The sequence below is a fragment of the Lycium barbarum genome, chromosome 12, assembly GCF_019175385.1.
Source record: "Lycium barbarum isolate Lr01 chromosome 12, ASM1917538v2, whole genome shotgun sequence".
In the NCBI taxonomy this organism is placed as follows: domain Eukaryota; kingdom Viridiplantae; phylum Streptophyta; class Magnoliopsida; order Solanales; family Solanaceae; genus Lycium; species Lycium barbarum.
The window spans coordinates 67,026,618-67,039,918 of record NC_083348.1 but is presented as its reverse complement, the minus strand read 5'-3'; the positions used below and the strand labels follow the sequence as shown (position 1 = coordinate 67,039,918).

Genomic DNA, 13,301 nt, shown 5'->3' with positions numbered 1-13,301 from the left:
GGGTTGTATATTTGTTTTCTCTTTTCTTTAGATTATGTAACTTAACGGAGACTTTTTTGCACGATAGAGCACAGTATAAACGCGGCTGGTTGAGAGGGCTAATGATATGTCCATTCATCAGCACAAATTCACAATTCAACATCATAATGCTATTGAATTTATCATTTTTGGCCGGTTTATGATATTTTTCAACTATATTTTGACAAAACTCTGCAAGGTTATATAAGACATTTACTATGTCTATGCACATGTGAGATGAACACACTCCATCAATATTAAAACGGCAAAGGCTTAAATATGCCCCTGAACTATATGAAATTGCACATATTTGCCCGTCGTTAAAAGGTTGGTGCAAAGATGCCCCTAACGTTTTTTTTTGCTATATATGCCCTTGAGTTAACGGAAAATATTGGAGGGAATATTTGTTCAGTTTCGCATAGTATAGGGGCATATTTGATCCATTGAAATTCGTGAATATTATGGCACAAATAGTTCTCAGATTTTTTTGTAGTGCACTTTATGCTAGCCAATGATTTATTGCAACTGCATTTTGAAACTCCACACTTATCGTACAACCCCTCACTTTTCTCTTTTATTCTTTCACTTGTTTATGAAATGTCGGAAGTTTCGAGTTCTTTAAATAGTTGTGGAAGGGTTTGTGGATATGGAGTTGTGGAAGGGTTTGCGGACGTGGAGTTACTGCACTCCATCTCACTTATGGACTTCAAATAATTCTACTAAATTTCGATTATGCGTGAAATTCGCGAAAGGGCCAAACCACATTGAATGTTATGTAAGAAATCGTATAAATGCTTAAAATGTGATACTCTTTCTATTATTATTATCAAAAAATTTAGCACTGTGGGAGACATTTTTTCATGTGTCATTAGTCTAATGTAAGTTATCTCCTATGCTATGTTTATGTTTTATTGCGGCAATTGTTGCATCCATTATCATGTAGATATTGGGACTGAGAAGACGAAAAATATCCAGAAAGAACTATCCAGATCATCAACAAATTGAAAAATAAAAATGGTATTATCATTAGTAAAAAAAATCTTTTGAAAAGGGGAAATGGTGCTCTTGTTTGTGAAAACAGTCTTTAAAAGATGGTTGTAATTGCATCTGCTCTTTTAGTTGCATAATTTTGATGTAATGCAATGGTGGATGGATTGTAATTACAAATGTTTTTTTATGTTTTGGAATGCAATGATATTTTGTGCCATGATATTCACGAATTTCAATGGATCAAATATGCCCTATACTATGCAAAACTGAACAAATATGCCCTCCAATATTTTCCGTTAACTCAAGGGCATATATAGCAAAAAAAAAAAAAAAACGTTAGGGGCATCTTTGCACCAACCTTTTAATGACGGGCAAATATGTGCAATTTCGTATAGTTCAGGGACATATTTGAGCCTTTGCCGATATTAAAATATATCTTGCTGATACATTAATTCCTGTTGTCATCTAAGTTCAAGAGGGTTCTGCTACAAACTCAAGTATGGTGAGTCAATAATGCATATTGAAGATCATCCTTTTTTTCAAGTGAACTGTATATTGTGATTGATAATTGTTTTCCATGATATGAAGTTAAAAGTTTCATCCGTTTTTTAACGTCTCATGGAGTATTTTATGTGTACATTTTTCGTACACAAAAATAGGAAAACGATGCTTGATTATTCCATAAAAAATCGATTAATATTCAGAAGGCAATTATATCAAGGGACAAATGTTGCAATCCGAAAATTTATAGAAGATACGTAAGACTTTTGCAAATTTCCATAAGAAGTTCTTGAGATATATAAACAATGTCAAATTTTTTAATATCTTTCGTGTTTTTCCTTATTTTTAACATTTAAATTTGTAAGTTTAATAAAGTCATCTATGACCGCGCGAAGTGCAGACCAATTACCTAGTTATACTATATTTGTGATGCGGACTATTAAAGCCTATATATACTCATGCTCTTTTTCTTTCCTTCAATTTTCGCTTCTTCTTTGATATTACATGTGATTTTATTGCGTTTTTAGAATTTAATCTCGCACGTTAAATTTTATTATCTAAAGTCATTCGAAACTATGTCATTATCAATTGATTCTTCAATATGTTTTTGCAGGCGAAAGAAGATTTGAGTATGTGATTAAGACTTCATGCCGATTAAACTCGGATTTAAAGGCATGTTTCTTTTTGATTTTTTTTTTCTCATTCATATTATAGGTTTGTGTCGTCACTCTTAGATGATATCTCCAGGTTGCAAGTCGGTTAAATCTTTTGCAAATTGACACATTAATTGCAAGTCGACTACTTTGCTCACTTTGGTGATATTTGATTAGAACTAAACCAAGTTGGTAGGAGTTTACGGTCTATGCTGCATATTTGATTCATATTATAATTAGCACGAAAGCTGTAGTTTAAGTCGGTAAAAAATTCTGTCCATTGAGTAATATTTTAAATATGACAACTATATCCACCATAGAATTGCTTCATTTAAGAAGTATTTTAGTTTTTTAAAGGGCATAAAAGTCTATCAACATTTCGAGAATATTTTCGTCGTTCAACATTTAGTGAAAATTATTCATGCTTTTAATATATGTAGATAGATTAAACGATTAACTTTATTTCGCAGAGAACAGTTGAACATTGTTGCGTATGTTGTTATATTTTTTTATCAATCAAAATTGATTGATAGTGTTTTTGGATGTTTAGTTCAAAGTTTTTGGTTTCGTAGTTGTATTTTAAAGTTGTTTATAATTGTAGTAAATTTGTATTTTATCAAACTTTTCCATGAAGAAAAGTTTGATCCTCTTCCCTCTTTTTGTTTGTGGATTTTAGTTTTTTTGTTTTGTTGTGGGGTTTTTGGTTTGAACTTTTTGCCTCTTTTAGTTTGTGGGATTTAAGGCTTTCTTGAAAATTTTGTTTGGTTAGTTGTGTGTGGTTGTTTGTAAACCCACATATTAAGGATATGAAATTCAATGTACGAATTTTTATTTGACAACAAATCTGAAATTAGAACCCCAAAACTAATAGAATAAGCACGTACCCACCACGTTCATAACTATTGTTAGTGGTCATGCTTCTTGGAAAAAATTGTCCAATATGGATTATTTGGCAGAAGGAATATATGACCTCTGAAGTGCTTAAATAAGATTTGTCTGCTCAGTCTTTGTGCTCAACATTGTTGTTTGGTGGCTTTTATTCCATCTATTTCTTCCACACCAAATCCCGATTGTGGCTGCTTGGGAGAAGATAAGATGAAGAATATGTTAGATCTAATTCAATAAAGTAAACTTTTTTTATTGAATATTTACTCTAACTTCTTTTTAGAGTATTTTTTTCATGCTCCAAAAATTGATTGGAGAAAGATGATGTTTGTTGAGCTTTGGTTTGTCGAGAAATAGTGGGAGGATTCATTCGAAATAGTTGTTGAGGTTAACTTTCAACTTTCAAAGTAGTTTTATTGTTTTTGTTAAACACTTAATGATCACAATGTATAACCTTCAATAAGTAAATATTTCTTTCGCGTATATAATATTATGTTTGATTAAATTATAAGATTTAATATTTTGCCTGAATTTAGGAGTTTAAAAATAAACTAAGATTTTGCTTATATAATTTAATTTGACAGTGGATAAACTTTGTGTTTGATCATTACCTCTTCCTTTCCATAAATCGTCTTTTTCGTTACAGATTATTTCAAAGAGGTGGGGGTAATAAACCTGATGGAGACAACTACCAGGTTCAAGCAATTTGAGTTTAATTGTCGCCAGTATAGGATTTAAATTCAGATTGCCCTTCAATTTCATGTAAGATAACTTTCTCTTTTTTCTTTACTCGATCTTTCTCTATCTCTGAATATTAATATCATAGATTAAACATATTATTAAAAGACTTGAGCTTTTGTTGAACCTTTGCCAAGTTTCATCTACCAAATTATAATTTGCACTACATTCAATTGCCCTGTTGTGCGACACCAACACAAATTATTTTTGATTTGTATAAATTATTGCTTAATGTTCTCATGCTTTCATGCCGCCGCCGCCTCCTCCTCTTGTATTTTTTAGTCTTTAGAGTCGATATATCCAAGCATACTTTAAGTAATTAAGTGAATAATTTTTCAAGAAAGGACCAATTATCCTCTTTCATGGATAAATAAATGGGTGATATCACGGATAAATCTTTTATTTTAATATTAATTATCACAATAATTTCATAAATAATGTGAAATATATAGACTATTTTTGCAAATGAATAAAATTAGACTACTAAATAAGCTGAACCTTTGGATTTTCATTCCTGAATAACGGCCGCTGCAATTAATTTGTTATGGAGTTGCTTACATCAATTACTACATTAATTACAACTCTAATTAAATTGTCTACTTATATTCTCTCGTTAATATTACCAAAAATCATACATGAATTACTACTCTAATTAAGTTAGTTATTTTGTTACTTATCTCTCCCCCCCCCCCCCCCCCCCCCCCAAAAAAATGGTGACTTATACCCTAATCCATTTTTTATTAAGTAGAAAGTCTGTAAAATACTTAGAAAAAGAATAGAAAATCATAGATCATGGTAACCGTAAGAGTTCTCCCATGGCATGCTACTTCATTCTACTCCTTCAATTTGCTTCTTCGAAGTTCGTTATTTTTCAAAAGCGTCTCTGCAGTCCTCGCTGTATTTTTTTTTTTTTTAAATAGATGTTACAACCTTTTATTTTTATGTTAACCAAGGTTTTTTTTTTCTCTTTTCCAGCTAGAAAGTAAACTGTACATAAATCAATCCGAGGGGCTCATGATTCCTGCCAAATTGCTGAAATTTTGAAGGTTCAGGCTTGAGTTAGCTTTACAATTGTAAAGCTTGATCGCTCTCTATTTGACTGAAGATTGGATTTGGAAACGCATACGCCTCGAGCAATTTGCTTGGATTATTGACGACATATGCAGCAAATTGTGCCAATATCGCTAACAAGCATGTATCTATTTGAAGAATTTAATTTTCGCCTCCCACAAAATGAAGGAATAAGGATATTCTCTTAAATGTATTTGAAACTAAGTACACTTGTCTTTTTGAAATGAAAATAAATTAAAAACATGTTCAATTATTCCCAAATGCTGTACTGTATTAGTGGTGAGAGGCGGATTCAGGATTTAAATTTTATGGGCTTAACATTTAAGGTTCTTAGCATTGAACCCATTATATCTTTAAAATTATAGGTTCATATGAGCTATTTGTTGCACTTTTAGTAGATTTTTACACATGTATTTATGCACCGCGCTAAAAGAACTGGGTTCACATTAACCCGTTATCGGAAGGTTGTAGATCTGCTTATGCTAGCGGTGATAATTTTCTCACACGGACAACTTTATGTTGCAATTGTAAGGGGGATATCAATGTAGAACATAGTTACAAACATGACAAAGCAACCAAAGCGATAGAACATCTAATAACTTAATTAAATTGATCATTTTTTCAGATTCAGACGATATCTAATCATTTAAATATTATGTTGACTAAAATTCTATGTGTAGAAGGTAGCGGATTAGTAATGAATTATCCAAAAAAAAAAAATTAGCTACGAACATTGTAGCAATGGATTAGTATTTGTCATATTTGTTGTCGAATGAGTTACGTGCTTTGTTCACGTGATAAGTTGGTATTTTTCCAACTTAGCTTTTCTTTAATCTTAGACTTTTGACTTGTTTGATTGAGAGAATAGTGAATTTAACGTCGTCTACTTCCATTTTATAGGTTTATATGATTGAGAAGTGATCATGACGAAATCAAGTGAAAAACAAGTCAAAAAGAGATCAAAGTGATGAAAATGAGAAAAGTGGCTAAAAACGCAAAAAGAGGCTCAAAACACAAATCTGGAAATCTGAAATTTGAAGGTTATTTTCGTCACTTTTTATTGGGAAAAATTAGGAAGCTACAAAAAAGAAGACATGGGCAAATATCTCTCATCTTTGGCCATTCACACAAGTTTGGGAGTTAGGGTTCTAACACCACACTTTGGGGTTGAAGATTTAACTGAGTACTTTCTTGAACCTTTACTTCATTTCTTAAATTTCTTGCTTTGTATTGAACATCGAAAAAGGGACTAAAATACCCTTCAACTATTGGAAAAGGGCCTAAAATACCCTCCATCCACCTTTCAGCTCAAAAATACCCTCCACGTTAATGTTTGGGCTCTAAAATACCCCTACTCCTCACGGACCCATGTCATTAAACACGTGGCAGCTTGTTATTGGTTATCAATATAATTAACTTAAATTAATTAATCCACCCCCATTTAACCCGATCCAATAAAAAACACCCGACCCGCCCCAAATCCCACTCCACCATATCAAAACACAACAGATGAACCCATTTCATGAACCTTATACTCCATTTCATTTCAAATCAGCCTCCTTCTTCCTCTTCTTATTAGGGTTCTTAGAAAATGCAACTTTCTTCTTAGTTTTCCTCCAAAAACTGTTGTTTGTTTCATTCTCTTTGTTAAAATGTCGACATTGTCTTCCGTTTCTTCTCCTCAACAAGTTCAGTCCCGTACTTGTAAGTGCGGATTGATTGCAAGACATTTTACTGCTACGACTCTTGAGAATGGTGGACGTTGATTCTACAAATGTCGTCTTCCTGGGTCAAACTCTTGTGGTTATTGGGATTGGATCGATGCTAAACTTCCACCTCATGTGTCAACGATGATCCACAATCAAAAAGTTGAATTGGATTCAATTCGGAAGGAAAGAAACCATTTGAAGAAGATCGTGGAGGGTATGAGTGGTATTGAAAGCCAAGAACTCAACGAAGTGTCCAACGTCGATTTAGAGTTGAAGGATAAGAATACTACTGAAATTTCTAATTTGAAGAAAGTTTCTACCTTGGAGGATAAAGTGTCAATCTTGGAGTTAAAGAGTGGTATTGAAAGTTCAAATTTGAAGAAAGTGGAAACCTTGGAGTTGAAAGTTCACCGATTGATAAGCTTGCTTTTAATGTCTTGGGCTATTATTGTTGGTTTTGTAATTGCCAAGATGATGTAGTGTAGTGCTATTGTTTGTGTTAAGTTAGTATCATGGGTAACCATGTTTGTGACATCCGACCAATGATTAGCTTTCATTAATCTATAAAACGAGTTGTAAGGGGTTCTTGTTTTTAATGTACTGTAGTATGAAGTAACATAACACACCAGAGTTGATTTGTATGGAGTAACTGCGATTGAAAACAAATCTCTTGCTTTCTTGAATTCAGTTGCTCAATATATGTCTCCTGAAAACGAAGAATGCAGCACTCATATACTCATGTTAATATAACACAATCAAGATACAGCTGGTTCTTTGTACATTGAATAATCATATGCTAGATTTCCTAAAACAGAACCAGTCAGTTGCGCAAGTATCCTAAAAGAGCAGAAACAATATGCAAAGAACCAGTGATTATTATAATTCCAGTAGCCTAAAAGAGCAGAAACAATATGTAAAAAACCAGTTGTGCAAGGAGCTAAAATGTTCAACCACAACATTACATTGTAATTTAAATCAACAACACATTTAAACTAGCAATGGCATTGTCATATATTTGCAAAGTGTTCAACAACCACTACACAACTTCATTGCCATTGACATACATGGCAACCCATAAAAGATAAGCTCCCAAAATATTTTTGGAGTGAATCAAATCAGCCACTTCCAAGACTAATTCACTCCAAAAAATAGCAAAATATGAAGTGTAATTATCCATTACATAACATTGTAAAAATAGAAAGAAAAAAAAACTACTACAAATCTGCCCTAATGCTTACCCCTCTTTTCCTTCAATTTGCCAATCTTTTTTTTCCGTTTCAGCAGCCAACTGATTTGAGGTCACACATGGTTGCCCTCTCCAAGCCAGCTTTCTTGGTGAGTATGGCAGATTTGTAGGCATAATAACACCATTTTCATCTCCCTTGAAGCCAATCTTCCTTGCACGAGTTGGTTGTTAATGCAACTTCTTGAGTTTAAGCCTAGTCTTAGCTTTAGAAATCACCTTAGGCCTTAGAATTGGCTGGTCATCCTCATCATCATGTTCACCTTCATCATCATCTTCATCAACAAGTGCTCTTGAAGGTACAAATGGTTGGTTAATTGAACTAGAAAGTTCAATATATTGTTTTTTGGCAGATCTCTTTAAAGGTGCAACAACTTTATCCTTAACTTTTCTCTTTGATTTTGAAGGTCCATCAGCTTCAGAAATTGGTTGGCTAGAAGAGGCAAAGCCAGGATTAGGCATGAACACAAAATCAGAATCTTGACTAGCTTGGGGTGCTGAAAGTGACACATCTTAGATTGTTTCTGCTACTGCTTGAAGCTAAAAAATTTGTCAACTTAGTTTACATTTAAATAGGATAGCGTTAACATTGAATAAGTAGAAAAAAAAATTACTTTCCATAGGACATCTTCTTCTATTGTAACCAGGAGTACCACAGTGTCCATATGTCATTTTAAGACCTTTTCTTGAAGCTGACCACAACCCCTCCCTCTTCTTTGACTCATTCTTTTCCCTTGTTCTCTTAATCTTTGGTCTACCAACCATTTTATGTACTTCTGGGGGCTCCATAGCATAAAAAGGATCAACTTTCCAGAATTTGTCACCTCTAACAGGCTGTATCTTATGCATGTACACCAACACGTAAGCCTCTTTTGAATACCACCAATGTAACTCATCTAATGGTTCTTTTTTATCATGAAGTAAGGCTTTAATAGCATGAGGACATGGTATTCCTGTTAAGTCCCATGTCCTACATGTATACCTCTTCCTAACAAGATCCACAACATGCCTATCTACACCCTCAACCACCTCATACCCTAGGTCTCCATTAGCTTGAACTTGACAACCTTGAGCAATGATTTCTAAAATCATTGTCAATTCCATAGCGTATGGGCTGAAATTAGAACTCCAATTTCTTCCTCTACTTCAAGATCTTTCAGCCTATTCATAACCTTTTCATAACAGACCAAAAAATAGTACCAAAAAATATAAGCATGTTTTTTTCACAATACTATTAAGAGAAACATTTTAATAGAAACCAGTACCAAAAACCAGTAAACAGACCAAAACATAAAACATATTAATAGAAACCAGTACCAAAAAACAAATAAACAGACCAAAACATAAACAAAAAATTTTGAATTACAGTTCTAACAAAAACCAGTACCAGTACCAAAAACTTTGAAACCAGTACCAAAAACCAGTAACCAGTTCTAATACAGAAACTGTAGCTAAACCTAAAATTCATCTAATACTCATATTCATCTCAACAATAGAATATCACACAAATTAAATGTATTGTTGGTGATTACATACAATTTTAAAAACAAAATTTTATTACTTTTGAAGCAAAACTACAAAGTTATTACTTCATCTCACTTCAAATGGTCATATGATCCTTCATATTTCCGTAATTATTAGTAGTACCCATGTTCAGTTCTCATCTCAATAAGCTGGCAATTAACATGGACAATTAACATTGCCTCTAGTTTCACTTGAATCATTACCTTTCTCCCAAATATCATGATTATTGACGCGAACATAGCCAACTTCGAAAACAAATACATAGTCCAGAAAATCTTGAAATTTTCCAACAGCAATGCCAAGTTTATGACATTTATCTAATTTAAAGGACTCTATCAATATGGTGAATAGTGCTACAGTCTACAATATATTATGTTCTAATAATATAATATAGCATTGCTTCAGTTCTAACAAAAACCAGTACCAGTATCAAATCAAGATTATCCTTCAACTCTTAAAGCTTCAACCTTGACCATCCTTCACCATCCTTCAGCTTTAAGGAATTTTTCAGCAACTCAATGAACCATTTCAGGTTCTGGATGTTTCTGTATCCACTATTGCCCAAGCAAGAGGATAGAAGTGCTTCATTGAATCTTGTCCAAGGGCAACCAATAAAATTCCCCTACACTTCCCTTTCAAAAAAGTGCCATCAACATTAAAAAAAACGCTTAAATTGCGGCGGTTTAATAGTAAGGGTCAGCTACAACCCCCACAAATTTCATTAAATAGTGGGGGTTTACATGACCGACACAAATAAAAGAAACTAGCGGCAGTTTGGAACCTCCAGCATCTGGGGAAAAAAATAGTGCGCAGCTTTTCCCTCACTTTTTTTTCGCTTGGCTCTTTTTTCTCTGAAACCAAAGTTAAGAAGTTCCGCTTCTTTTCTCAAAACCCTTTGTGTCTCAAACCTCCCTCTCTCACTATTTTTTATTCCACCCCTCAAAGGTAAATTATTGCTCAAAATTTCTCTAAATTCTCAACATTCTACAAACAAAAAAGCACGCAAATTTTAGCTCAAATTTCTCAAAATTGATTTTTTTGTCTGAATTTATCTGATGTTTTCCTCACTTCTTTTCCTACATAATTTGCAGATCTTTTCCTTGAAGAGCCCAGTTCTTTAGCAAGGAAAGAATTTCTTGAGAACCCAAAATCCTCTTCCTCAATCAACAGGTATCTCTTCAATTATTTCTACAATTGGGTCTTTCATCTTTCCCATTTTTGGGTTTGTGTAATTTGTAATTATTTCTACAAATGGGTCCCCTTGAAAGTGTTTGATTATTTGTGTCAGTGAGTTGAATTTTCGTACTACAGTCTTAGTGTGTTGATTTTGAAATGTAAGTTTAATTATTTCAAGCAAAAATTCAGTTTTTTGGGTTACTTTATGTTTGAATGAGTGAAAATTTTATTAGTGTGCTGATTTTGAAGTGTAAGTTGGATTACTCTAGTAAGTTAATATTGATAAAATGAATGAAAGCATTATTAATACAAGAAACAACGCAGTTGTTTTTGCTTCATGTATGAATGACTTTGGTAAATGGTTGTGGTTCATCCTTCTTGCTATCTTTTTTATTAAATATTTCTTGCTCTTTAGTATAATTCAAAAAGTAAATTTAGTTTTAAACTGCAATTAATCCATATGAAAATGCGATTGGTTAATGAATCTGATGATGAAATTAATGACGATTAGGAAGTTGGATGATGGTTTTGATAGAGTTGCTAAGAGGAGTGGGAGAAATAGAGAGATTGTGGTTGAGGATGTAAATAAGGTGAAAAACTAAAGTGGTGTGAAGTAGTAAGAAGAAGAAACGTGACACCGAGTGTGGCAAGGACTTCGCTGAGATTGAAGAAACGTGTGTCGTCTTGAACATGGTTGATTGTTTGTGCCAATGAAGGAAATCTCTAGTACAAGATTAATGTGATGAATTTGCAATGTTAGTTGGTTATCTTGATAAAATGATTGAAAGTTCTATCGTAATAAGAAGCAATCCAGATTTGCTTTTATGTTTGATGTTTTGGTGCCTGGTCCTTTGTGCAAATTCAATCATAGTATATTATTGGCAAATTGTTGTTAATCCTGCAACAACAATTGTATATTGACTCCTTTTCTTAACCTAAAATCCTCTAAAAAATTATAACAGATAATGTTTATGTGTCACTAACTAATTCTAGGCCATGTCAATTTCGCCCTAGTGCAAACAAGAACATTCTTTTAACTTAATTTGGAAATGACGGAGAATAGCTACTACATATACTGAAAATAAGTTTGTTTCTACGTTCTATCACTATTTTATTCTTAGATTAGTTTCTCAATCATGTCATTAAAGTACTGTATATGAATTTGAATAGAATACTACTAGTATTTGACTAGTTGATAGTGTGTCCTTTTTTTTTTTTTTTGGCACTTCCTGAGGGTCATATTGATTTGCAGTAAAAGTCTCAGGAGTTATATATAAATGCCTAGGTTTACTAATAATGCTTCATCTGTTATTTTGTAGGTAAAAAGTATCTGGATTCCCTTTAAGTTGTAGCAACTTCTTCATTTCTTTAGTAGACAAAAAAAGTGCATTTATTCACTAATCTTGTGTGTTATTTGGAATGATTCTAGTCTTCTTCATTGTGAAGATTTCGTGACAACAGTCTGCCATTCTATCCCTGGTATATATCCATCAAGTTGAATGAAAATATATCTTTTTTTTAAGTTTAAAGTAGCAAAGTTGGAGGCGTTGAGCTTTTAAAGCCACATGAAATATTTTAGTGCTTTGTTAGAGGATTTTTATCTAGATCTAGTCCAGATCTTCTGTTTATTTGAAGTTGTGTTCGTAAATAAATATATGATATTATTCATTCGTTGAAATAGTTTTAGTTGTTAGTAGAATCTTGTGTTTAGCGGTTTGATGATGTTGGTTAGGATTTACACATTAGGAGAATAAAGATAGATTAAAATAGGTAGAATAATTGCAAGTATTTATTTACTTTGCTTATTTGTCTCAAATCTGTCAGTACTTCATGAAAATCCAGTAATTTTTTCTTAAGGTATTTGGTTATGTATGTTCTCTATTAGAATTCATTATTTTTTCATTTTCTATTTTGTTCACTTATGCTAATAGACAACTCATTTTCTTTCTCATGAATTCTTATTGGTGATATTATTGCACACTAATCTAATTTTTAATGGATAAATCTTGAATTGGAATGCCAAGGAACACACCAGAGTATGTGATTGGTTTGAATCAATTTCTGAATTTTGCATTTAACAATGCAGCTATAGGAGATAAAATAAAATTTCCATGTCCTAAATGTGGTTCTAGGAAGTGGCAGACCAGAAAAATAGTGTTTAATCATTTGATTGACAAGCCGTTTCCTAAAAGTTATGTCACTTGGTTTATGCACGGGGAAATGAATGTATTTGCATAATTCCAGAAACAGACAGGCCACTCAAGATGCACCACCCATTGAAAATGCTGCAGAATTATTGATTAATGAAGCATTCGGGGGCTTAAGCATGAGGGTGTTGATGTAGGTTGTTGGACAATAATTTATTTTAAGTACTCGGAGTCCTTGGACAATAAATAAAATAAGTTGCTCATCTTAGAGGGGCTGAATAATTTTTATAAGAAAATTATTTGGGATAATATTTCACCCCTTTAAATTGATGAAGAGATTTTCAGGATATTATGAATTGTGTGAAAATTAATTGAGGTTTTATGACATTTAGGGAATATTTTATTGGAATTAATCAAAGGCAAAACAATTTTGAATAATTACTTACTTAATTGATTAAATCAAGAAAAATCAGATTAATGAGTAATTTATTCTATTTATTGTCCAAGGTAATTTGAGTAATTAAAAGAATTGACCATTTTACCCCTCAAACTCTGATTCTGTGTGTTTGCATAGTTGTTTAATTAATAAATTTTCTCGATAATTAATTTGGTAAATTATTGGGGCCATGTCTGCAAAATGATTTTA

The 13,301-nt window shown here is 32.7% G+C and overlaps 2 long non-coding RNA genes across 2 annotated transcripts; both read left to right on the top strand.

The window, feature by feature from the left end:
- The first annotated feature begins 2,906 nt into the window (after positions 1 to 2,906).
- Positions 2,907 to 5,145, top strand: LOC132624789 (uncharacterized). The gene is made up of 3 exons (XR_009576538.1): positions 2,907 to 3,434; positions 3,694 to 3,809; positions 4,761 to 5,145. It is a non-coding gene; the product is annotated as an uncharacterized LOC132624789 (long non-coding RNA).
- Positions 5,146 to 10,139: 4,994 nt separating this feature from the next.
- Positions 10,140 to 12,342, top strand: LOC132624819 (uncharacterized). Its single transcript, XR_009576547.1, has 3 exons — positions 10,140 to 10,277; positions 10,424 to 10,502; positions 11,828 to 12,342. It is a non-coding gene; the product is annotated as an uncharacterized LOC132624819 (long non-coding RNA).
- The last annotated feature ends 959 nt before the right edge of the window (positions 12,343 to 13,301 follow it).